The sequence below is a fragment of the Glycine soja genome, chromosome 10 (genome assembly GCF_004193775.1).
Source record: "Glycine soja cultivar W05 chromosome 10, ASM419377v2, whole genome shotgun sequence".
Classification (NCBI taxonomy): Eukaryota; Viridiplantae; Streptophyta; class Magnoliopsida; order Fabales; family Fabaceae; genus Glycine; species Glycine soja.
The window spans coordinates 22351021-22373876 of record NC_041011.1 but is presented as its reverse complement, the minus strand read 5'-3'; the positions used below and the strand labels follow the sequence as shown (position 1 = coordinate 22373876).

The following is a 22856-nucleotide window of genomic DNA, read 5'->3' as shown; positions in this document are numbered from 1 at the left end:
TTCAAAATAAAGCCACTACTTAAAGTTAAAATGCAAGTTCCAATACCCTCCACAGGTGAGCCTAGCTTATTGTCTGATAAAATGCTTTACTCACTTCCCATTGGTTTCATTAGGTTTTGCATACCCTGTAAAGAATTTGCAATATGAATAGTAGATCCAGAATCAATCCACCAGGTGTTAATATTAACACTAGCTATATTAGATTCATAACATACTAATGAGATTGATTTACCTTTCTTCTCAAGTCATTTATGGAATCTGGGGTAATTCTTCTTTATGTGTCCATTCTTCTTACAAAAGAAACACTTTGTCACCTTCTTAATATCAACTTGAGGTGGTATTTTACAATTCCCCTTCTGATTAGCTTGAGATTTAGTTGCTTTGTTCTTCCCACAAGCAGTTGTCAGCAATACACTCTCACCCATCTCCATTACAAGTTTTTCTTATTCCTGAACACACATGGTCATTAATTCATTGATAAACCATTTGTTCTTATGTGTGTTGTAGGAAATCTTAAACGATCCATATTCCTATGGAAGGGTGTTCAAAATGAAGTACACCAAGAAGAACTCAGACATATCAACCTCCAGTTTCTTAAGTTGAGCTGAAATATCTTGCATTTGCATTATGTACTCACGCACACCTTTCACACCGGTGAGTCAGAAAGACGAGAACTTCATGATCAGGGTGCTTGCTAAAGCCTTATCTGAAGTGATGAACTGGTCATCAATGGCCTTAAGCAAGTCTCAGAACTTTTCATGTTGGTCGACAAAACCACGTATCCTGGCCTAAATTTTGGTCTTAATGAACATCACGCTTAGTCGATTGGATCGCTCCCACCGCTCATATAGCGCAACAACAACTAGGCTACTTTTGTCAATGATTGTAAGTGGTTCGTCTTTCCTTGTAGCATAGTCTATGTCCATCCACTCCAATTGAAGAAGAATTATCTCATTTCATATCTTATAGTTATCTCCCTTGAGTTCGGGAACATCACATTGAATATCAGAAAAACTAACAATTTGAGAAGTTGCAAAATCCAAAGGCTTGTGTCAAAATTTGATGCATATTAATCATAATTGTATGTTTTACCAATGTAAACATACCAGAAAATTGAATCTTGTGACATTAAAAAATTGCATATGGGCTAAATTTTTAATTCTATAAGAAAAAATTAAACTTTATGAGAGAATAATCAAATTACATACTCAAATTCATGCCTTACGGGTACACAATGAAAATAATTTAATTTTATATCACAAATATTTACTTTATGATAAAATTGACAAATTATGCATACCTCATGATCCCTGTGGGTAAACCATGAAAAATAATATGTCATTTTATCCCAATTAATTATACAAATATAATAAAAATTCATGTGGGATAAAATTCATTATATAAAATACAATTAATCACAATATTATGTATAATTCCTTATATGATCTTTAAACAACTTAATATATAATTTTAATAAAATTATAGATGTTGTGGCTAATCCATAATTAATCAAAATTATAAAGATCACTTAGACATAAAACTTAATCATATGAGAATAAATCATATTATGCATTTTAAGATCAAGATATACAATGATGAATAAAATTCTCATATATAATTTCATAATTCAAACATAATATTATGCATTTGATTTCATATAATATATATATATATAAGATCTTCAACAATCCAGTGGCTTGCGCGTATTCCAATATCTTGTAAGTCATGGAAAAATACCGAAAACTGAAAAATGGACTAAATGTTAGACTAAAATTTTTTAACCTGTGATGTTAAAAAGTACAAAACAAAACACATGTCATTAACAAAATGTGCAAAAATAAAAATCAAAATGTACCTCCAGCCATTGTCATAAAAGAGCTGTCTTGTTTTAATTCTTCCAAGCTCTCACTCTCTGTAGATGGTATATAAGATGAAATTAGAAGAGGTGAGCTCGAGGATCAAATACACATGCTATATATATGCATTATACCCTCAAGAATGTATTTAGTAATCATTACCACTCATTAGTAGTCATTACTACTCATTAGTAGTCATTCAATATTTGACTTCTCAATTCCAAAACTAATGGAGCATTTTATTTTCCAAGACGTACAAACCAAATTATCACGGTGTAAAGGATCTTCATCATTGAACAATATAACCATTGTTGATCTCAATCTTATTTTCAGCTATAAATAGATATTTCACTTTTTTGTTTGATACTTGATCAGAACTTTCCATAACTGTCATTCATAACTCAGCTTGTCCGTTTGACATATAAAAGGAAACAAAAGATAGATTTGCAAATATGTTCCTTTTAAATATAATCATATAATATGGCATAAATTGATCTATTCAAGTAAATGTGCATATTCAAATTAATGCTTGGATGAACTGGACAAGTACTTCCTACACCAGTAAATCAGATATCCATTCATAGATAAGTCTAACCTCGTATTGTTTCCAATCATCAAACCTGTTGACTTACATACAATAAAATAGCTAACAAACATGATAACCATCACAAAAGCTACGGGTCTTGATATGAACCCTCATGGCACAAGGGCTGACTTAGGATCGTCTAGGATTAAACCTTGATGGAAAATGCGGAAATTGATTAAGGAAAGGATGGAAAATAAGGTGGTTAATTTCGTGGGTCTTAATAAGGTGGTTCTTGGCATAAAATGGATGAATGGGATGGTAAAATGTAGGTTAAGTGGTGGTTGGACAGAAATATAGAAATGGTAATAACTGAAGCTACAGGGCTCCAAATGAGGTGATTCCAAAACGAGGTGAAAGGTCTCGTTTTGAAAGTCAATTTAGGCTCAAGAATCACTTAATTTGAGTGCGTAAAATGGGAGTTATGGCCACGAGATAATTCTGGGCAGAGGTGAATTTTCTGGAATTGTGGTTTGAAAGAACAAGGGTGAAGATGAAAGGAAGGAAAGAATCACTCTTTCCAGCGAGGGCAACACACAAAGGTTGTGAAAGTCCTTTGATACAACCAAGGTGTTCTTGAATCACTCAAGAATTTAGGAGAATCACTCTCACTAAGATAAAAGAGATAAACTCTAATTTTCTGAATAAAACTCAACTTGTGTTTATTGATAAAATGGTTCAGCTTATATAGAAGCTTTACAGCAGATTTTAGTAATGACCCACTAACCTAGAATTAAAATAACTTAATGCCATTAACCTAGGGAATTAAAACAAACTAAATGGCTGAGTGTAACTGAAATTGTGGCAACCAAAAGTCACCCCCAACAGCCAACAAGTCAGCCACCATTTGGTCTCCCAAAAGGCTGATGCCTAGGTTGCCAATTGGGCCCTTATTACAACTTGAACTAAAGCCCTTTTAGTTGATTAACCCAAAACATATTTTTGGTCAGCCAACTTTACAAGGATTGGGCCATTATTTAGACAAACTAAACACTCTAAAATTGAAACAAAGTGGTGTCATTTAGTCCTCCTCCATTTGGGCCATGATACAACTCACAACCTTGGACTTTTCTCCTTGAAACTTGGGCTTGTATTCAAATAGTATGGACAACACTTGTTGAAGAGCTTCCTTGGCTTTCCTTGCTCTAGCCCTTGTCATAGGTCCTCCAAGTCCTTCAAGTGGATCCTTGCCCTTGCTCTTGGTCATGTCCTCATCATTCTCTCCCTCTTGAGAAGGATTTGTCCTCTAATCGGATTCTCCATCTGCCTCAAAAAGAGGTAAATCAGAGACATTGAAGGTGGAACTAACATTATACTCACCGGGCAGCTCAACTTTGTAAGCATTGTCATTGATTCTTTCAAGCACTTGAAATGGTCCATCTCCCCTTGGTTGAAGCTTTGATTTCCTCTATTCCGGAAACCTTTCTTTTCTCATGTGCACCCAAACCCAATCTCCGGGTTCGAAGACAACCTTCTTTCTTCCTTTGTTGGCTTGTTTAGCATAGCTTTTATTTTTCCTCTCAATTTGATCTTTGACTCTCCCTTGAAGCTTCTTCACATAGTCCGCCTTTGCTTGACCTTCTTTATGCTTAAAAACAGAAACATTAGGCATAGGCAAAAGATCAAGAGGAGTTAGTGGGTTAAAACCATAAACAACTTCAAAATCATCAAAAGTGTTAGTGGTCAAAATCTGATTTTTGCAAAACAAGATATATAGTGACTGTTTAGCACGAAACAACCTCTTGACCTCACTTTTTGTGGCTAAATAGCTCTCCCTCACATCAAGTGTTTCACTCTTCTTTTGTTCACTCTTTTTCCTCTCAAGTGTTTCCCTCTTTTTCTCACTCTCAAGTGTTGTCTCACTTTTTCTTTTTCTTTTTTCTCTTGAAGAAGTTTTTCTCTCATTTTCTTTTGATCCTCACACACTTCTTGTGGACTCAATGGCTTGAGCACAATCTTTTTGTCTTGGTGCATGAAAGAGATCTTGTTGGTGTAACCGTCATGATTGGCTCTTTTATCAAATTGTCATGGTCTCCCCAAAAGTAAGTGACTGGCCTCCATAGGAACAACATCACAAAGTACCTTATCATTGTATTTCCCAATGGAAAGGTCCACTTCAACTTGCTGCCTCACTTGCACCTCCCCATCCTTACTAAGCCATTGAAGTTTGTATGGCCTAGGATGTGGTTTAGTAGCTAAATTTAGCTTTGACACTAATCTAGAACTAGCCACATTGGTGCAACTACCTCCATCAATGATCACCATGCACACCTTGCCATTGATTAAACATCTAGTGTGAAAGATGTTTTCTATTTGGCTCTCCTCCTCATGCTTCAATTGACCACCAAGTAACCGCCTAATCATCAACAAATCTCCCTCCGGAGTCTCCTCTTCCTCTACGTACTCACTCTCCTCTTCCTCTTCAACATCAGATTCACTTATATATTCTCCATCTCTAAGAACCATGGACCTTTTGTTAGGGCACTCATAAGCATAGTGTCCTAGGCCTTGGCACTTGAAACACTTCACATCTCTACTCCTTTTAGAGGGTTCCTCTTGGGACTTTGAGCGAGTTTTTGATGGGATAGGTGTGGAACTACTAGAAGTAGCAGCCCCATCTTTCTTTCCTTTGTCTTTCCAACCAGAAGAATCAAAGTTGGTAAAACTCCTCTTAGCCACTCCCTTCCTTTTTAATTGTTGCTCCACTTGGATTGCTTTGTGAAGCAAATCATCCATTTCAACAAACTCCTGCAGCTCAACAATATCACGGATATCATTAGTCAAACCATTAAGAAATCGAGCCATAGTTACCTCCTCATCTTCTTCAATATTTGCTTGAATCATGAGCACATCCATTTCCTTGAAATACTCCTCAACCCCCTTGTTGCCTTGGGTTAGTTTTTGGAGCTTGAATTTCAAGTCCCTTGAGTAACTAGCCGGCACATACCGCTTCCTCATGATCTTTTTCATCTCCATCCATGTATCAACCATTGGCTCTTCATTTCTTGCTCTCTCCTTTTGTAGCTTGTTCCACCACACAAGAGCATAGTCGGAAAACTCCGTGGCGGCAAGCTTCACCTTCTGGTCCTCCTCATAGTTGTTGCATTAGAAAACATGCTCTATTTTCATCTCCCACTCCAAGTAGGCCTCCGGATCATTCTTTCCTTTAAATGGAGGAATGTTGAGTTTAATACCATCAATTCGGTTTTGTGTAGGAATACCATCATCCCCTCTTCTCCTCCTTTCTTCTTCATTATGATCTCTATTCTCCATTTGATCCAACCTCTCATGGAGCGCATCATCTCGTTTCATTAACCTCTCCAAATGTTGCATCAAAGCTTGCATTTGGAATTGCGAAAGCCCCACTCCATCATTAGGATTAGTACCTGACATCTCAAACAAACAAATCAAACGTAACAAGACAATTATAGTTGCTGTTTGAATACCTCACCCACTCAAGTGTATCACACAATTATGGCTTTTCTCTAATGAAACACTCTTGCCTTTTACCACTCTAATTCCCCTTGAGTTCTTAGGCAATTCAAGAGATTATGGCCACAACAAAGAACAATTCACCAATATGTGTAAGGTAAGGCTAGAGAGACAAGGAAAAGGTTAACCAAGAAAAAGGCTAACAATGTTTTTAGGCACAAATGAAGGAAATAAAATTCAGAATTTAGGAATTCAAGTAACAATCCTTCATGCAACCAATATATTACCTTAAAGAGATTTTTTTTTAAAAGTTCTTCAAGCATGAACCATTCAGCCCAATTTTTTTTTTTTTTAATTTTGCTTATACGAAATTCTGCTTCTTTTTTTTTTATATCAAAGAGATCAAAAGGCTTAACTTTTGCAATGGTTCAGCCTAAAAAAAATATATGAATAAGAAGGTAATATAAATGGCAAAGAGAATAAAGAAGGATGCTACCCAATATTTCCAGCAAAGGAAGTGTTGATCCTAGAACCGGAGCTCTGATACCAAATGATATGAACCCTCATGGCACAAGGGCTGACTTAGGATCGTCTAGGATTAAACCTTGATGGAAAATGCGGAAATTGATTAAGGAAAGGATGGAAAATAAGGTGGTTAATTTCGTGGGTCTTAATAAGGTGGTTCTTGGCATAAAATGGATGAATGGGATGGTAAAATGTAGGTTAAGTGGTGGTTGGACAGAAATATAGAAATGGCAATAACTGAAGCTACAGGGCTCCAAATGAGGTGATTCCAAAACGAGGTGAAAGGTCTCGTTTTGAAAGTCAATTTAGGCTCAAGAATCACTTAATTTGAGTGCGTAAAATGGGAGTTATGGCCACGAGATAATTCTGGGCAGAGGTGGATTTTCTGGAATTGTGGTTTGAAAGAACAAGGGTGAAGATGAAAGGAAGGAAAGAATCACTCTTTCCAGCGAGGGCAACACACAAAGGTTGTGAAAGTCCTTTGATACAGCCAGGGTGTTCTTGAATCACTCAAGAATTTAGGAGAATCACTCTCACTAAGATAAAAGAGATAAACTCTAATTTTCTGAATAAAACTCAACTTGTGTTTATTGATAAAATGGTTCAGCTTATATAGAAGCTTTACAGCAGATTTTAGTAATGACCCACTAACCTAGAATTAAAATAACTTAATGCCATTAACCTAGGGAATTAAAACAAACTTAATGGCTGAGTGTAACTGAAATTGTGGCAACCAAAAGTCACCCCCAACAGCCAACAAGTCAGCCACCATTTGGTCTCCCAAAAGGCTGATGCCTAGGTTGCCAATTGGGACCTTATTACAACTTGAACTAAAGCCCTTTTAGTTGATTAACCCAAAACATATTTTTGGTCAGCCAACTTTACAAGGATTGGGCCATTATTTAGACAAACTAAACACTCTAAAATTGAAACAAAGTGGTGTCATTTAGTCCTCCTCCATTTGGGCCATGATACAACTCACAACCTTGGACTTTTCTCCTTGAAACTTGGGCTTGTATTCAAATAGTATGGACAACACTTGTTGAAGAGCTTCCTTGGCTTTCCTTGCTCTAGCCCTTTTCATAGGTCCTCCAAGTCCTTCAAGTGGATCCTTGCCCTTGCTCTTGGTCATGTCCTCATCAGGTCTGCATCTCCAAATTAATTCAAGTGAAACAATATGCATATGATGATCAAGCCTTTGCCAATTTTGTGCTCAACGAGAAACCCACCAAAAGTTTACCAAGGAAATGACTTGAAACTAAATATAAAAAGAAGCATTTTAATATCCTGCACCTACACAAAAAATTTCTTGATAGTCAATTAGGAATATTATATAAATAATAAAGAAGACAAAATCTGGTAGAGTTATGAGTAGTGTCTCCACCAGCACTTATAACAATTACAAAAAGTTAACATGATCCTTAAACCAAAAGGGAAAAGAAGCCACACACATCTCTATGTCTTATACAAACAAGGCCCTGACTGCTCTATTATATCTCATTGCGACACCTGGCAAGCACTTTTTAGAAGGCCCCTTCTCTCTTCCTCGGTGCTAGCTGTTGCAATTCCCTTTTCTTATTTATTATTTACCCAAAAATCCCTCCTCAGACCTGAAGCTTTGTGCCTTTATTAAATATTTTTTTTCTTTTCTATTTAATGCAAATACATTTTCCCTTCTCTTCTCTTTCTCTCTCATGAAATTACGTTCCCACTCTTTCTTTTCTATCATTACCTTCTCTCTCTTTCTCTCTTCCCCTTTCTTTTTGCGTCTTTGTTAATCTTCCGTTCCTCTCTCTTTCTCTCCCTCGTCTTCTCCTCTTTTCTTCCGCTTAAGGGCCTTCTTTGTTCGATTTTTTTCGCTTTGATTTTTATATTGCTTTGGATAGAAAAAAGGTGTGACCTTTTGTCTATTTTATTCCTTTTTTTGTCTAATTTTTTGTGGTGATTTTTGGGACAGGCTAACGGCGGTGCTGAAGGTCACAGCGCTTTGCCCATGCAAGGGCCTTCTTTGTTCGGTTTTTTCCCTCTTTGGTTATTATATTGCTTTGTACGGGAAAAAGGTGTAACCTTTGTCTGATTCCGACGAGGTTCCACGCAAAAAAGGTGTGACCTGATTCACGAGGCAGTGTTGAAGAATAAAGGTTCCATTTTTATCTATTTTATTTCTTTTTTTGTCTAATTTTTTTGGTGATTTTTGGGACAGGCTAACGACGATGCTGAAGGTCACAACGCTTTGCCATGGAAGGGCCTTCTTTGTTCGATTTTTTTCCGCTTTGGTTTTAATATTGCTTTGGACGGGAAAAAGGTGTGACCTTTGTCTGATTTCGACGAGGTTCCATTTTTATCTATTTTCCCCTTGGACGAAAAAAAGGTGTGACCTTTCGCAACAATATGATTCACAGGGCAATGTTGAAGAATAAATGTTCCATTTTTATCTAATTTATTCCTTTTGTTGTCTAATTTTTTGTGGTGATTTTTGGGACAGGTTAACGGCGGTGCTAAAGGTGACGATGTTTTGCCATGCAAGGGCCTTCTTTGTTCGGTTTTTTTTTTTCGCTTTGGTTTTTATATTGCTTTGGACGGGAAAAAGGTGTGACCTTTGTCTGATTCCGATGAGGTTCCATTTTTATCTATTTTCCCCTTGGACAGAAAAAGGTGTGACCTTTCGCAATAATATGATTCACAGGGCAGTGTTGAAGAATAAAGGTTCCATTTTTATCTATTTTATTCGTTTTTTTTCTATTTTTTTGTGGTGATTTTTGGGATAGGCTAACGGCGGTGCTGAAGGCGATGACGCTTTGCTGGATTTGTTCTTTATTTCTAAGAATATTTGTGATTTTTCTTTTTTCCCAAGAAACTCCTCTCTTCTGGAAGACTAAAGATGTCATTTTTATCTTCCACCATGAATCTATTCCAAGCACACTATTTTTCTCAAAACCTAATCAATTTTTTTGTCTCATTTTTTGTGGTCGATTTTTGGGACAGGCTGTAATGTTGTTGTAAATCTAACATGTTAAGGCAACCCTTCACAAGGCAATAGAACATTGTCATCCAAACCTGTGTTTTGAATTGGTTAGTTTTTGTGATTTGTAACCCTTTTTTTTTGTTTCATGAGGTCGATATTGTTGGTTTTGAATTGAACAAGAATTTTTTTAAAAGGTTGGATTTTTGTTTCTGTTTCAGATTCTGTAGTGTGATAGTTTGTGGGAGATTTGGATTTTATCCGTTGTGATTTTCTTTATTAAAGTTCTATTTTTCTTGCAATTTTTATTATAACCTTAGATTGTTTCTTAACAGGATGGTGAAGCTGCAACTGAGGAGGTGAAAAAGAGTTACCATGTTCTGAGACAAATAGAGTGATGATGACCCCATTTTGATTGATGGAGAAATTTTTATGTTACTTTGTTTTAACATTTTAAAGTTGTAATTTAATCATTATGGTTTTCAGACAATGCATTGTATTGTTTATAATTTGCTGAAAAACGTAAATTGAAAACACATTTTTAATATTACTTACACTGAGTTATTTAATATTAGTAATTTTATCGATTTCACTTTGATATAAAAATATTTTTTCCATTAAAAGTATGATATGATCTTTTTGTTTTGATAATAATGAAGTTATGAAAATTGATTCTAGTATTATAAACTCTCTCATTCTATCTACTTCTAACAATTTTTCCTCTTTAAATTTAGAATAAATTGTGGGTAAGATTTTTGTTCGACGTATACTAGCAAGTGAAAAATCATTAAACTATGTTCTATACTTTATTTGGAGTTTCAAATTGAGTTTAGAAATTAACCGCATCTTATCTAAAAAAATTTAAATGATTTATTATCTTTTCAAAAATTGATTCTCATATCATATTTTTAAAATTTAAAATAATCCTTCAATTATTTAAATATATTCAATTTTACCAAGGTGTTATCCATGCTTACTGACCTTTTACTATGTCTTCCCTTTTATATACCTTTTTTCCCCTTCTTTGTGTATTTCTTTCTTTGGGTATGTTTTATTTGTTATGCTTTCTGACCTTTTACTATGTGTGGACACCTTAATGTGCTTCTCTTTATCCCAAATAACAGAGAGAAAAAATGAAGCGCTGGCAGACCTGATGAGTGGTGAAATTTAATGTCTCCTTTTATTTACTAAATGCTATAAAATAAGTATCTTTTGCGTCCTATTTTCTGTCTATTTGTTTGTTTTTTTACTAATTTCCGGCCATGTTCTCCCTTCTCTGTGCGATTTATGACTTTGTTCAACCAAAAAGGCTCGATATTTTCGTGGTTGTCCCTGTGGTTGATTATTTTCCATGGTTTGTTTTTATTTATGCCTTTGTTCAACCAAAAAGGTGCAATGATTATGTGGGTGACTGTTGGGTTTGATTATGTTGTATTGTTTCTAATATTTGCATTTTCCTCTGTGCCTCTTTTTTGTCTGGCGTCTATTTGTATATATATTCATGTGCAATCTGCATGTTTCGGTATTATTTTTTTTTACAAACTTTTAGTACAAGAAGAAAGGTTCAACCTTCGTGGGATTTTTGTTTTGCTTTTTGATTTTGTTGAAGCACATCTTTATTTTTTTGCCTTATTTTTGGACGAATGGTTGCTATTATTTCCTGAACCTCATATTTCTGATGTATATGCTTTTCGATTTTGTTGAAGCAAATATTTTCTTTCTATTTATTTGTTTTTTACTGATTTCCAGCCATGTTCTCCCTTCTTTGTGCGATTTATGATTTTGTTCAACCAAAAAGGTTTGATATTTTTGTGGTTGTCCCTGTGTTCGATTATTTTTCATGGTTTGTTTTTATTTATGTCTTTGTTCAACCAAAAAGGTTCAATGTTTCTGTGAGTGACTGTTGGGATTTTTGTTTTGCTTTTTGATTTTGTTGAAGCACATCTTTATTTTTTTTGCCTTATTTTTGGATGGATGGTTGCTATTATTTCCTGAACCTCATATTTTCTGATGTTTATCTTTAGACATTGATTCTATTGTTTGTCGTTTATACCTTTATTTGAAAAAAGCAACACCTCTTTCTACAAGTTCTTTTTCTCACGGCTTTGTGCAACCAAGAAGGTTCGATGTTTCTGTGGGTGACTGTTGTGTTCGATTGTGTTGCATTATTTCCAACATTTGTATTTCCATGTGTGCCTCTTTTTAGTCTGACCTTTATTTGTATATGCTTTTTGATTTTGTTAAAGCAAATTTTATTTTTTTACCTAATTTTTTGTCAGGAAAAAGCTGAGATCTTTCTGCAAGTTCGTCTTCCGACGTTTGCTTTATTTAGGTTGTTGCAATATCATGGACGTACAAAGTGTTTGAAGGCATGGGCTAATATACATTTATTTTGCTTGGTTTCTTTTTTGAGATAAATCATTATGCCCTTTACCTGAAAAAAGTTTGGTTGTGTTTGAAGGCACAAGCTAATACACATTTCTTTTGATCGGTTAGTTTGTCAGATAGATCATTTGGGTTATTACCTAAATGTTTGATTTTTTGGTTCCTTTGTTTTGGGTTTTAGAGCTCCAGGTTTGGTTTTGACACAGGGTGGATGCCCATTGATTTAAACTCAGAACCAAGTTTCGTTTCAGACGTTATCAGCTACTTAATCTATCAACCCTTTGTTTTTCTACTATTGTCAAATTTTTCTATTACCCAAGGTTTATGCTCTATCATTTTTGTGTGTGTATGTCTGTATAACTTTGTTTAATTTATGGTGGAGGGTTTTTTTTCTACATTGTTTTTCAACAGCAATTAACCCAATCTTGCCAGGCTTTTCTATTGTTTTCACAATTATAATTCTGTCTTTTATAAGTTTGTTGGGTTTTTTTGGGGGGTTCATCAACTGTTATATTTATTTGATGACATTTTTTATGTTGTGCAACATCAAAATGGATCCCCAACTTAGCCTCCAGATGAAGGAAATTTTGTGATCCACAATTCAAACCTGATTGATATATCTGGAGTTCTTTGTTTATATATGACATGCTTTATTTGTAAATTTATGACATGCTTTATTTATGAATTTTATGACATCCTTTATTTATGAATTTATGACATCCTTTATTTATATATTTGGAGTTATTTGTTTTGGGTTTTTTTTGGGTTACAGAGTTTTTAATTTAATTTTGTCGCACGTCCTGTCAACATTGACACATGTTTGGTTGTTGTTTTGTGTCCTATTGTCTTTATTATTTTTTAAAATAATATCTATATTAACTTTGCATGACCAAAATTTCTATTTCACCATTCACATGTTGCAATATACATTCATATTGTTAATAAATATTCCTGATTGTTTGGTTTTTGTTGTGGGTTGTTTCTGGGTTTTATTACTTAAGGGAATTTTGTGATACACAATTCAAACCTAATTGATGGCATGCCAGATCAAAATAATGGTGATGTGGATGAGACACAAACAGGGATGGATATGTGATGATTATGATGAACAGAGCATTCTAGGTACACCATGTCAATATGAAAATACAAGTTTTCACTCACATCTTTTTTAAATATATTGTTTTGTCTTCCATGTCTACAATTATAAATTATTAATTTATAGGTGCTCCTTACATTCATATTGGACATAAGGCTTGGTAATGCCAAAATTTATACATTCTGCTTACGATGATATTGGACGTTCATATAATCTAATCTTTGTATTGACGTCATCTTATTGGAAGCCTCTTCCCTATACTTAATAACTCACCCATGAGTATTTACATTCTACAAATTATCATGACCCCATTTGATTGATGAAGAAATCTTTATGTTACTGTGTTATGTTTATTATAAGATATATTACATCCTTTATCTATGTGTTATGTTTATTATCAAATATTTGATTGATAATGTTTATTATCAAATATATTACATCCTTTATCTATATGTTATGTTTACGACCAAATATTTGACATCCTTTATTTGTGTCTTATCTTTATTGTCAATTATATGACATAACTTATTTATATATTTGGGTTTTTTTTGGGTTATAGAGTTTTCAATTTACATTTTGTCACATGGGCTCTCAAAATTGTCTTTATTATTTAAAAAAATTATCTCTATATTAACTTTGCATGACCAAATTCCTGTTTCAGCGTTCACATCTTGCAATATAGATTCATATTCTTCACAAATTTCCCTCATTGTTTGGTTTTTGTTATGGGTGGTTTCTGGGTTACAGTGATTTCTATTTACAACTGCACACGATCACTGTCTATAGATTAACTACCCATAACCAAATTTTTGTTACACCATTCACGACCAGTTGTATAAATTTAATTTTTCCCCTGATTGTTTACTTTTTGTTTAGCGTTCTTATTAAATTTCTATGTGTGTGTTATTTTTTTGGTTGCTTTCGCTGCCCATATTTGTATTTTCGTCCCTGTGACTTTTCCATTGTGACTGCGTTTTTTAAAAAGTTCGTTTTTCTTAGGATCTGCTAACCTTCGTGGTTATGTCTTCCCGGTTTTGAGTGATTTAAATTAATCGGTCATTATTTTGCAACATTTATTTACATTTTTTAATTGGTTTCTGGATAGTTTACCCTCCACAAAGTATCCCTGGACTATGACATTGATTGAAAGACCATGATTGATAGACAACACCCGCCACTATCCAATGTTAAATCCCGCCACTCATTTCTTACTGCATTTTGGGTATAGTGTACGCATAACAGTACATGGTAATTATTGTACACCTCATATCACAATCCATTTAATTAGTATCCTACATAATTCACAGTGTTTCCTGTCTAATATGCAGATTTGATTTTCACAGGGTGGGTTTCCATGGATTGAATTCATAGAACCAATGTTTTCCCTAAGGTTTATGTTCATGTGCATCCCAAGTTGATGTCTCCAGCCTTTTTTTTGGTCTATTTTTCCCACAGGACTTAATCCAATTTTGGTAGTTTTTTTTGGCATTGAACAAGCATGGTCAGATTTTTTTTACATATGTTTTTTCCACGGGCTGATAAAATCTCTTTTGTTAATGTATGTTTGTTACCCACTCACTTATGTTCTTATTTTTCTCTTCCCAACTTTTGTTGATCACAGTCGATCCACATTTATTTTGCAATTTTTATTTACATTTTAAATTGGTTTCTAGATAGCTTACCCTCCAGAAAATATGCATGGCCTGTGACATTCATTGAAAGACATTGATTGATAGACAACCCCCACCACTATTCAATATTAAATCTCGCCATTTATTTTTTACTGCATTTTAAGTCTATTGTTCACATGACAATACACGGTAATTATTGTACGTCTCAGATTACAATCCACTTGATTATTATCCTACATAATTTACAACTTTTGATTCCCAATGCTACCATCCATCCTGTCTCATCATAAAACAAGACTGACAAAATTTCATCATTAACGTACATAAGTATAAGTATATGCTATTATGCAAAATGAATATACACAATTTAGGGAAGCGTAAAAGACAAATACTAAACAAACATTAATAACTATTCGTTGTAACTATTCACCACCAAACTTAAGACCGGACTTCGAGGGGTCACAACTTATTTGGTGTCTTTCCAATAATCACTACTATATATTTATATTTATTATATTCATTGTAACTTCTTCCATTTGTGTGAAACCTTCAACTTCCACACGACAACATGAGTACATTGGCATCTTCCTCTATTCCAGTAAGTTTCTTTCACTTTACTAGACTTCATTTTAACCTTATGACTATCTGTTCCAGTATGACCCTTCATATATTTCTTCTTTTCCTCTATCATTAATCTTTCACATTGGTATTACTGCATAATTCTTCTTTTCCCAAACTTGGCACCTGATGAAGCTATGGAGTTTATTGAAAACATGGCAGCCAGTGACCATGCCATCCTTTGTGATTGAGCTTACATGCCTACAAAGAAGAGTCTTCTTGAGTTCACATCACAAGACACACTACTAGATTAAAACAAGCTCCTAGACAAGCAACTAGAGACCCTCACAGAAATGATGAGCAAGCTTCCTCAACAATTGCATGTAGTGCAACATCTTTGGAGGGGCCCATGAGTTAGGCATGTGCATGGCCTAAGATGATTCATCCAAAGAAGTAAACTACATGGCCAATCCCAATTGTCAAGGGTTCCATCACAGAGGACCTTCTGGCTACAATCAAGGGGGAAATTTTTCTCAAGGCCAAGGTTGGAGATCCCATCATGGGAATAACTTCAACAAGGATCAAGGTGGCCCATCCATCCGACCTTCTAATCAAGGGCCCAACATGTATGAGAGGACCACCAAGCTAGAAGACACTCTAACTCAGTTTATGCAAGTGTCATTATCAAATCACAAGAGCACTGAGTTTGCCATCAAGAATCTAGAGGTGCAAGTGGATCAACTAGCCAAGCAACTGGTTGAAAGGTCCACAGGGAGTTTTGTGGCCAACACTAAGAAGAATCCCAAGGAAGAATGCAAGACAATCCTTACCAGAAGCTAGAGGAGGGAGAATGTAGAGAGAAAAAAGAGCAATGAGGGAGCATTGGAGTAGGTGAGTAATGAGGAAAGAGAGACTAAAAAGAGAGAAGAGGGTGATGAAGAGAAAGAAGAGAGCAAGGAAATGGGTGGAAAGGTCTTATCCACTAAGACCAACAATTACTGCAACCAAACTTACACATATCCTCTTTACCCCACAAACATTACTGCAACCAAACTTACACATATCCTCCTCTTTATGTGTATGTCATCCACTTTTCCCAGGCTTACACATATTCTCTTCTGATTTACTGGTTTTTTGGGGTGCATGTTTCTGTCTAGTTTTTTGTAAATCCCACCATATTTATTTCTCTTACTAATTACATTATATATTGTGTTGTAGGGCCCCTCCCATTGGATGCCAAAAACCTGATTTTTAGCTCCATTTCGTGTTGACAAGGTCGGCATTCACCATCCCAACTACTTTCCCATTTTCCTTTATCCAGATACAAAAACAAACTTATTTTTATTATTGACATGTTTCCTTGCAGAACATTATTGAGGTTCCTTTGTCTTACCATACACAATGGCGGCCATATTACCCAACTTATGTTTTATTTGACTATAACGGAAGCAAACATTTTGTTAGGGTGCGGAAATATGACACCCGATATTTTTTTGCTGATGGTTTGAAAGAATTTCGGAGGACCCACGACATTAACGACAATGTCATTATCCGGTTTTTTGCTCCCGACAAAAATACCTCTTTCGAGGTTGATGTCATCGGACCTATCCATGGGCAATCACGGGGAAGGTCAGTGGTTACCACCAGAAGACACATCTTTACAATTGATATCACACAAGACATGGTGCACCACAACTTGCCTTTGGTAGGAGTTTCTAACCCACTCAATTATGTTGTTGTTTTTCTCTGCCAACCTTAAGCTATTAGTCAAAGAACTGTCCTTTATATTCGTAATATTCAAATAACATTTCCTGCTGCTTTAAAAAAATGTCCTTTAATTGTTTTTATAATTTGGCTACAGGTTCTTCCAACAACAACTTCAAATTTTTTGTTTGGCTCAAAAAAGTATATTCCCGTCCACCGTGGTTATGATAAACGTAACCAGTGGCAGATCACCATTCATGATGGTCTGCCATCCCTTGCAGAGCCATGGTTCCAGTACCTCTCTCAATATAACTTAATGCCTGGAGATGAAGTTCTATTCTTCTTCAGGTTTGATGAACATGCGTGGAAAATCCTATTTAGGAAAGAAGTTATATGGGATGACACCCTTTCTAGTTGAAGACCATCCCACAAACAATTATATTTTTTTTGTTTTTATTTCATTTATATTTTGCTTAATTTTGTTAATCAAATAGCTTAGGGTATCATAGATTTTCTTTCCCTTCAACCTTAACTTATGAACATATGTTGATGGCTTGCGATTTATATATTTTACTTTTATGGTACCAATATTCACTGCTATAATGGTTGAGTGCATCTAACTACGGTGTATGCAAAAAACTTTACTTTTTTCCTTCCTTTTTCCTCCTGTGATGCCTACTGCTGTGGGTTATAAACCCAATGTTGCTACTGAAATACGTTATTCATGGGAAACAATTTGTCCATCCAATTTTAAACATATTTTTCACACATCTCATAATATTTATGTTTTCCATCCAATTTATTTATACCACTTATCTACGCAATATTTATACCACTTACAGTAAGATGATACTTATAGTAAGAGGACAGCCCGGGCGTCTACACGGGCCTCAAACTAGTTGGTATTGTAAAACAACCCCCCTACTCAATCATGTATGCTACCGACCCATAATCCTACACTGACACACATACACAATCCTAGGAATGGACACACATAAATCATGATCAGGAATACAAAAAGGAAAGGCCACTTACACTATAATATTACTATCACATATTTTTTTACTGATAATTGCTATACACGACCATAGTATGGATTTTATTTCTACTTCAGCACAATTTTGATTTCGCACAATAGAAAAACAGGGTGCGCATGATGAAAATTGCAGATTGTTCATAGAACACAATTTGTCACAACAAATAATTACACTCAAAGCACATGAATATTTAGATGTAAACCAAAAATAATTTGTTAATTCCAATTTATTTTGTCAAGAACCCTAAATGACATCAATAAAAAAATACAAAATCATAATCTCACTTCCCCTTATCCCAAAAGAAGAAAACATTGAGAAGAAACACTTTTCTATCTTCGACTTCCAAAGACTCTATTATGGGGGCAAACAATAGCGGGTCTATAAATTTTTTTAAGTGTGGACAAAAATTAGTCTAATATTTTCTCAAACAAAATATTATATACGCTTTATTAGAAATGGTAATAAAAAATTAAAAAGTAAAATTTAAAAGAATAAAATGAGTAAAATTAATATCAATTTATTCTTTCTTTTATCTTTTACAACCATTTACATTCATCTTATTAAAAAAAATTATCTTGTGGGGGCAAGATCTATTTTTTTATGGAGGCAAAAAAAATATATTTATTCAATATATTAAAGTAAAAAAATTACTTTGTGGGGGCAATTGTCCCCATACTCCAAAAGTGGATCCACCACTCCTGACAAGGATTCCAAGATAGAGAATAAAAGAAGGGATGAGGGTTTTCTAAAAGAAAAAAATAACTATTTTTCTTTTTTTAAGAGGATATAATTTATTTTATTGAGCACGCTGACACACACACAAGACACAAACTCACTAAACATGCTCATATATGTTGCAATCGGGGTCACGACGAGATGCCGTAAAAGAATTTACAAAAAATGAAGTCGCCAATATTTTATTTTAAGAGAAAAATATTGAAAAACTCTTTTCAAAATGATCTTTAAAATCAAAGATAGGTTTGAGAGTCGATTACGGGTAGGAAAGATGTTAGTACCCTATAACATCCATTAAGGAAAATGACACCTTTAATTATTAGTGCAAAATCATGTAATTTTATAAAATGTTTATCTTATCCCAAAAAAAATATTTTTTCATTTTTATTATTTTTATAGAAAAAACAATTTTATTTATTTTTATTTATTTAAAGAAGACAACTCTATGCGCAAAAGCTTTAGATAGCAAATTACTATTCTATATTTTTTATGATTTAAAAAACATCAAAAAAATAGAATTGTTACTTAATTAATGTCATAAATTATTGCATGAGTTAATTAATATAATACAATAATAATAAAAATTAAAAATCCTTTTTTAGAGAGAAAAAGAAAAGGATTAAAAAAGAAAATCTCTATCTTACTATTGTTAAGAAAGAAAATAAAAATAAGAAGGGAAACATGCTCACCGTCCCTACACAATCCAGTACCACTTTTTCTATTATACAGTATAACTAAAACTAAACCTTGCCCATGATGTACATATTTTGCTTGCAAAAGAAAACAATACCCGACACACATGGATACGCATGGGGACATGTCAATTCTTATTATTGGTTTTTTCTTTTTACCAATTAAAAGCCAATGCCACTATCCATTTTATTATGATTTCATATTCTAATCATATACTAAGAAATATCCACATGCACATACAGACATCCTTTATCGATTAACAAAATAATAAAAAAAAGAAATACAATGAATTCCCACCAGAAAGGTTCATTCAGAGAAATAACTTACATCTATAAGAAAAATGGAAGAAAGATAACCTTTGAATAATGGTTGAAATATGAACCCACTTAAACGATGCTGCAGCAGGTGCATAAGTGAGGAAAAAAACTAGTACTCTTCCTTTATCGTTTCTTTCTTCTATGACTTTTCTGCTAGTTTTTTTTTCTTCTCTTTTCGTTTTTCTCTCTATGCGCTGCTCTTCTTTTTTCCGTAAAAATACACTGCAGGTAATTCCTTTTTATAGCCAAAGCTGATTAGCTTCCTTATAACCAACTTATCTCTACTTGGTGTTGTTAGCAACATAACTTTCCATATATCTCGCCTCAAATTCTTCCAATATTTTCTTTTATATTTCCTTTTTTGTAACTTCCTTGCTCTACTGCCAGTACATGATTGTTGTTTTGTAATTGTTTGGGCTGACCGAGTCTTCCATATCTTATACAGAAAATCAAATGTTTTATTGTTGATAACTGTTTTCCTTCATCAGTCGGTCTTTTATTTGACCAAGTCTACTCCTTAACTGCCATATTTTCTTGTTCTATTTTTTTTTCGTATAAAATTACACCGGAATAAAATTGGGTATTCACAGTTGTCCCTCTTTACTAATTTTTCATCAAATAATCTAGATAATGATTTATTAAGATTATTATGGTAAGAAATGAGTAAATAAGTGAATCAATTTTATCTAGGAGCTTCTGGACTGAGGATGCAAGTGCCAGTGCTGGTTCAGAGCTTTAATGCTAATGGCTGGTGAGGTACCAGGCTATGATGATGAGTGTCGGTGACGTATCCGAGTTGTTATGTTGAGTGTCAATGATGTATCTAGGCTGTGATGTAGATTGCCAGTGAGGTATCCGGGCTTAGGATGCAGATGCCTGTGAAGTTTCGGGCTTTGATACTGATTGTCGATGATGTATCCAGGCTGTGACATTGAGTGCTGGTGAGGTATCTAGGCTCAGGATGCAGACGTCGGTGAAGTTTCGGGCTTTGATACTGATTGTCGATTATGTATCCTGGTTGTGACGTTGAGTGCCGGTGAGGTATCTAGGCTACGAGGCTGAGGGCCGCTGAGATATCCGGGCTTATAATCGGTGTTGATTCTGATATCTGGGCTTAGAATGCAGGTGTCGGTGCTGATTTCGGGCTTTGATGTTGACTATCAGGCTATGATGATGAGTACCGGTGATGTATTCGGACTATGAACATGGTTGCCGGTGAGGTATCCAGGCTGTGAATGCAGGTGCCAGTGAGGTGTTCGGGATGTTGTTTCCCAACTTAAGCGTTGGATGCTGGTGTTGGTTCCAGGCTTAAAATAACATAAAAGTAAAATGTACCAAGTAGGTACTGGGCTTAATAACTTCACGCTCTATGTTAGAAAACCCTCTCATAGGCCAAGAAAATTTATAGGGGACTTAATGCAATGCAATGATATGATGCATGATGACATGAGAACACGACAAATTAATTTGATGCTGTAAAATCGTATGGGACATTAAAATCTATTGGACCAAACTTGTCTCTTTTGCTTCAGTTTCTTAAAAAGATTTATGATCCTTATTCCATATGATAGTGTCACACGTCCCAAGATTCATGGATGAGAGAACTTTAACTTGGCATTTTTGTCTTAAGTGAGACATGGGGTTAACAGTATGTTGCTACAAGCTTTTGTGAGTAAATGCAACGTCACCTTGCTGGATGCGCTTTGAGAACTCATTGAGCATACCATGACTTTCCAAAGCTTATCAAAGTATTTGTAATGCTTTTTTATTTAAATGTTTGACATGTATTTCCTTTCAATATATTCTTATAAAAATACAAACTAATAAAGGGAAACAAACAATTTTATTCAAGATAAGGTGGAACAGTTACAAGGATAATACAATAAAGAAAAGAAAAAAAATGATATGTACAACAAATTCAGAGAATGGCAACATAAGTGGATGACTTTGCTATTGGAGTGACACACATTTGACTGCTCGACAATAGACTAGTATCACATGAGACTTCAAAGAAAAATGATTTTTAACACACATTTGCCTCAGTTTCTGACTCCATGCCTTCCTTTTCAAGATGCTCCTTTCGACTTGACTGGTTACTCTAACTTTGCCTAGATCGCCTTCTCGGGTTTTCAACTTAGTTTTTTTAAGCTTTAACTTTTGCGTAGATCGCCCTTTCGGTGTTTCAATCTAGCGAGCTTTTTTCTCAAGCACAAAACTTCTTCACTACATTAGAATTCACTAGATATGAGAGCTCTTTACCATCAATGTTTATGAGGATCAAAGCTCCTCTTGAGAATGTTTTCTTGACCACATAGGGTCCCTTATAAAATGTGTCCATTTGCCAAGCCTGTCTTTTTTTTTTTTGTTTGGAAAAATCTTCTTCAAAACTAAATCTCCCACTTGAAATTCCCTGGGATGTACCTTCCTCTCAAATTTCTTTAATCTCTTTTGGTATAACTAGCCACGGAAAAATTGCATTCAACCTTTTCTCCTCAATGAGATTTAATTGCTCAAAATGACTTTGGACCTACTCTGCTTCTTTTGACTCTACTTCCATCAACACTCTTAAAGAAGGGATTTTAACTTTAATGGGTAAGTCTGTTTGCATCCTGTATACTAAGGAAAATGGAGTTGCACTTGTTAAAGTGCAAACTGAGGTACTATATCCATGTAAAGCAAATGCTACATCTCATGTCAATCTTTGTATGTCACCACAATCTTCTAGATTATCTTCTTGAGGTTGTTGTTTGCCACCTCAACTACCCCATTCATCTTTGGGCAGTATGGACAAGAATTATAATGTTGGATTTTGAAATCAACACGTAATTTTGTCATCATCTTGTTGTTCAGGTTGGTGGCATTATCAGTTATCAGCTTGCTTGGCACGCCATAACGACAAATCAACTCCCTTTTGATAATCTTCCCTATCATATTTTGTGTTACATGAGCATATGAAGTGGCTTCCACCCACTTAGTGAAGTAGTTAATTGCAACTAGGATGAAGCGATGTTCATTTGATGTTTTTGGTTCGATGGGACCAATGATGTCCATTCCCCACATCGACAATGGCCAAGGGGAAGCCAGAACATTTTAGGAAGTACGTGGAACATTGATATTGTCTGCATACATCTGAGACTTATGAAACTTCCTCAGATAACAAAAACAATTAGCCTTCATTGTCAACCGATAATAACTAGCTCTCAAGATCTTTCTTGCCATGGCATGCCCACTTGAGTGGGTACCAAAGGAGCCTTTGTGAACTTCTCTGATATTCCTTTGCACTTCAACTATATCTATACATCTGAGTAACACCATATCATGATTTCTCTTATACAACACATC

At 34.8% G+C, this 22856-nt stretch overlaps 2 long non-coding RNA genes across 2 annotated transcripts; both read left to right on the top strand.

Annotated features, from left to right (window-relative positions):
• Positions 1 to 8158: 8158 nt before the first annotated feature.
• On the top strand, positions 8159 to 9886 carry LOC114369725. Its single transcript, XR_003657688.1, has 4 exons — positions 8159 to 8499; positions 8600 to 8767; positions 8882 to 9102; positions 9694 to 9886. It is a non-coding gene; the product is annotated as an uncharacterized LOC114369725 (long non-coding RNA).
• Positions 9887 to 14517: 4631 nt separating this feature from the next.
• Positions 14518 to 17283, top strand: LOC114369680. Its single transcript, XR_003657681.1, has 4 exons — positions 14518 to 16106; positions 16247 to 16303; positions 16395 to 16733; positions 16890 to 17283. It is a non-coding gene; the product is annotated as an uncharacterized LOC114369680 (long non-coding RNA).
• The last annotated feature ends 5573 nt before the right edge of the window (positions 17284 to 22856 follow it).